Raw genomic sequence first — 4,686 nt, forward strand, 5'->3', positions numbered from 1 at the left:
AGTTCAGGGTGAGGTGGTGCCCCTCTAGATACACAAAAGAAAATTGTCTAAAATATCATCCACTAAGGCAGCAGTCCCCAACCTTTTTGGCCCCAGGGACTTGTTTCTTGGAAGACAGATTTTCCACAGATTGAGGGGGATGGTTTTGGGATGATTCAAGCACATTACATTTATTGTGCAGTCAAACGTCACTGCCCATGACAATGTGTATTTGCAGCCACTCCCCAGCGCTAGCATCACCACCTCAGCTCCACCTCAGATCATCAAGCATTAGAGTCTCATAAGGAGCGTGCAGCCTAGATCCTCCCATGGGCAGTTTACAGTAAGGCCCATGCTCCTATGAGAATCTAGTGCCGCTGCTGATCTGACAGGAGGCGGAGCTTAGCGGTGATGCCTGCGATGGGGAACAGCTGTAAATACAGATGAAGCTTTGCTTGCTGGCCTGCCACTCACCTCTGCCACTCACCTCCTGCTGTGCTACCCGGTTTCTAGAGCCATGGACCAGTACTGGTCCGAGGCCTGGGGCTTGAGGACCACAGCACTAAAGCGTTAATAGGGCTTCTCACCGGGAAGTGAGATTTTAAGTTATTTTAACTTTCCTCCTTTTTGCTAAACTACACTTTGTGATTTTCTACAATGACAACATAATGATTTTGTAATAAGAAAAAATTGGAATTAAAAGTGTACTGAAGGCTTCTCCAGCCCGGCCCCATCCCCCAGGTTTTTCGGGTGGGGGAGGGGGCACGTCTCGGCGAGTCACCATGATGGCGGCCACCATCCTGTGAGCGCGAGGAGCGCTGGGGACCGGGCCTGCCAGGCCACAGACCCCGCCCAGCGGCCAAGACCCGGCGCAGGCCCGGCAGCGGAGCTGCGCGGAGGCACCATGCAGGTCACCCTGAAGACCCTCCAGCAGCAGACCTTCAAGATAGACATCCACCCAGAGGAGATGGTGAAAGCACTGAAAGAGAAGATTGAATCTGAAAAGGGAAAAGATGCCTTTCCAGTAGCAGGTCAAAAATTAATTTATGCAGGCAAAATCCTCACTGATGATACTGCTCTCAAAGAATATAAAATTGATGAGAAAAACTTTGTGGTGGTTATGGTGACAAAACCCAAAGCAGTGTCAACATCAGCACCAACTACAACTCAGCAATCAAATCCTGCCACCACTACACCAGTTACTTCCTCCACAGCAACAACTGTGGCTCAGGCCCCAACCCCTGCCCCTGCTTTGGCTCCCACTTCCACACCTGCGCCCATCACTCCAGCCTCAACGACAGCATCTGCTGAACCTGTATCTGCTAGTGCAACTAAACAGGAGAAACCTGCAGAAAAGCCAGCAGAGACACCAGTGGCTACTAGCCCAACATCAACTGACAGTACATCAGGAGATTCCTCTCGGTCAAACCTTTTTGAAGATGCAACAAGTGCACTTGTGACAGGTCAGTCATGAGAATATGGTAACTGAGATCATGTCAATGGGTTATGAACGAGAACAAGTAATTGCAGCCCTGAGAGCCAGTTTCAACAACCCTGACAGAGCAGTGGAATATCTTTTAATGGGAATCCCTGGAGATAGAGAAAGTCAGGCTGTGGTTGACCCCCCTCAGGCGGCTAGTATTGGGGCTCCTCAGTGTTCAGCAGTGGCGGCAGCTGCAGCAACTACGACAGCAACAACTACAACAACAAGTTCTGGAGGACATCCTCTTGAATTTTTACGGAATCAGCCTCAGTTTCAACAGATGAGACAAATTATTCAACAGAATCTTTCCCTGCTTCCCACGCTGCTACAACAGATAGGCCGAGAGAATCCTCAATTACTGCAGCAAATTAGCCAGCACCAGGAGCATTTTATTCAGATGTTAAATGAACCAGTTCAAGAAGCTGGTGGTCAAGGAGGAGGAGGAGGTGGAGGGGGCAGTGGAGGAACTGCAGAAGCTGGAAGCGGTCATATGAACTACATTCAAGTAACACCTCAGGAAAAAGAAGCTATAGAAAGGTTAAAGGCATTAGGATTTCCTGAAGGACTTGTGATACAAGCATATTTTGCTTGTGAGAAGAATGAGAATTTGGCTGCCAATTTTCTTCTACAGCAGAACTTTGATGAAGATTGAAAGGGACTTTTTTTGTATCTCACACATCACACCAGTGCATTACACTAACTTTGTTCACTGGATTGTCTGGGATGACTTGGGCTCATATCCACAATACTTGGTATAAGGTAGTAGATTGTCAGGTGGGGAGGGAGGGATCTAGGATATAGGGCAGGGATAAATACAGTGCATGTCTGCTGCAATTAGCAGATGCCGCGACTCCACACAGTGTGTAAAATATTATACAACCAAAAATCAGCTTTTGCAGGTCTTTATTTCTTCTATAAAACAGTAGGTAACTTTTCCTAGGTTTCACTCTTTTTAGTGTACTAGATCCAGAAACTTAGTGTAATGCCCTGCTTTATATTTCTTTGACTTAACATTGGTTTCAGAAAGAATCTTTGCTACCTATAGGATTTACAGTCTCTGTTTCATGGCAACACTGGATAATGGCTTTGTGAAATTTTAAAAAATTTTGTAGCAACTGTAAACAGAAATGCCAAATTATTGATGGTTAATTGTTGCTGCTTCACAAATAAGTATAAAATTAATGTGTAAGGAAGCCCATTCTTTCATGTTAAATACTTGGGGTGGGAGGGGAGAAAGGGAAACTTTTCTTAAGATGAAAATAATTACTGCTATTTTAAAATTTCTTGATCATTGAATGTGAGACCCTTCTAACGTGATTTGAAAAGCTGTACAAGAATAGGCAGAGTTATTTTCCTGTTCACATTTTTTGTTTGTTTTGGGGAAAAAATTGGTAGGTGTCTAATTACTGTTTACTTCATTGTTATATTGCAGTAAAAGTTTTAAAACAACCATTGCATGTTTGCTTTTGATGTATCCCTTTGTAAAATTAGCACTTTTTGGGGCCAATGGAAAAATGCAGCATTTAATCTCCCTCCCTTCTCCTTCCCTCAGCAGAAATGTGTTTATCAGCAAGTCGTGAGTCAAACTTCTGCCCTTTTTTAAAACCCACAAAATGCTGATTCAGTTCAAAATTAATGCAAATGTTACAAAACTGGGTTTCTGATATTTGTAAATGTTTTTCTTTATTAGATAAGAGTGTATTACCATTAAAGTCATTAGTATTATATTGCTTCCAAAAAGAAAAGGACAGAACTATAATCCAGCATCTTTTATTGCATTGGAAAGACTGGTGAAATCTCTTAGAAGGGTGGGAAGATGTGGCTGGAAAAATACTTTGGAAAATATACAATCAAGCTATCTCATGGCATATTAAAAGAAAAATCTTAAAAAAAAAAAAGTGTACTGAAGCTATGTATATTTTACAACAGTAAAAGAATTTTAAGTGTACCGAACCTTCAAGTGTAGTGTTGTAACTCCAAATTATTATCATAATGGAATAAAAACCCATCGCTAGCCCAAATGCTTTTGCTGTGTGCACAAGGCAATCCAGGGGCTGGGACTCAGGTCCTCTTATTCTTTCAAACTTCTCTCTCTTCTTTCCCCCTACCCCCACCTGCCCCACCCCCAGGATTTTACCTTTGTAATCTGTGACCCACATGTTCTGCCTAAATGGTAAATGTAGTTCAGTGGATCTCTCAGTGAGAAGAAAAAGATTCAAAGGATGCATTCAAATGGTAGGATGTATAGTCACAAAGATCGCCCTTGGAAGAGGCTCATGTGCATCTCCTGCACAAAGGCATGTGAACTTGTCGTTCTGAGCCCAGCGGGTTGGTTACTGGCCAAGACAAATTCATGACTTTCTTTGCACCGGCCCAGGTGAACACAACTCCTAAGTAGAAGTAACAGGGAACTATAAGGATGAAAAATGAAAACTCCCTACCAAGAGACCTGCTTCTTAGAGGGGCGTGGTGTAGGGTGGTTAGTATTGTGAAGGAGGCCCCTGGGGCGAGAGGTAGAGCACCAACCTTTAGATGTGACAGTCCTGGCTTTGCACTCTCACTATGCTGCTTCCTAATTGGTGACCCTGCCCTAGACTCTCACCTCTCAGGGACCTCAGTGTCCTCATCTGTAAAATGGAAATAATAATGCCAATTTCCTGGGGCTGCTGTGAAGATTAAATGAGGAGAAAAATAAACACAAAATGCTCAGCCTTGTGTCTGGCTCATATGTGTTCAGCAAATTCGTACAGGTAATTGTATAAAATGATTTATTTATTCAACCAATGTCATTACCATGTTAAGTTCTAAGGCAACATGAGGGACTAAACAGAGCTTTGTGGAGCTTACAAACTATCAGGCAGACAGATAGATAGTCTTGGCATTATCACATGAATAAGGGATTACAAATTGTGCTAAATGCTAAGAGGGAAAAGTCCAAAGAACTATTAACAAGAGAGTGTATAACTAGTGGCATGTGATCTAGTCACTTTTCAACTCAGGTGAGGTACTTACACACTTAGTAGACTGTTTTCCTTATTCCCTTAGTGATATGAGGATCCTTCACATGTATAATATGCTGAACATTTTGCAAAAATCTTTGCACAGTTGAGGTTTTCATATGGTCCTTGCACCAGATCCTAAGCAGAGATTATGAGTCTTGTTTATCTGAAGTGAAAACTAAGGTACAGAGTTGTATAACTTCCTCAAGGTCAGACAGGTCATTG

At 43.0% G+C, this 4,686-nt stretch overlaps 1 pseudogene; it reads left to right on the forward strand.

Annotated features, from left to right (window-relative positions):
- The first annotated feature begins 818 nt into the window (after nucleotides 1–818).
- Nucleotides 819–2,235, forward strand: LOC105871083 (UV excision repair protein RAD23 homolog B pseudogene; annotated as a pseudogene).
- Nucleotides 2,236–4,686: the final 2,451 nt, after the last annotated feature.

Source organism: Microcebus murinus, chromosome 19 (genome assembly GCF_040939455.1).
Source record: "Microcebus murinus isolate Inina chromosome 19, M.murinus_Inina_mat1.0, whole genome shotgun sequence".
In the NCBI taxonomy this organism is placed as follows: domain Eukaryota; kingdom Metazoa; phylum Chordata; class Mammalia; order Primates; family Cheirogaleidae; genus Microcebus; species Microcebus murinus.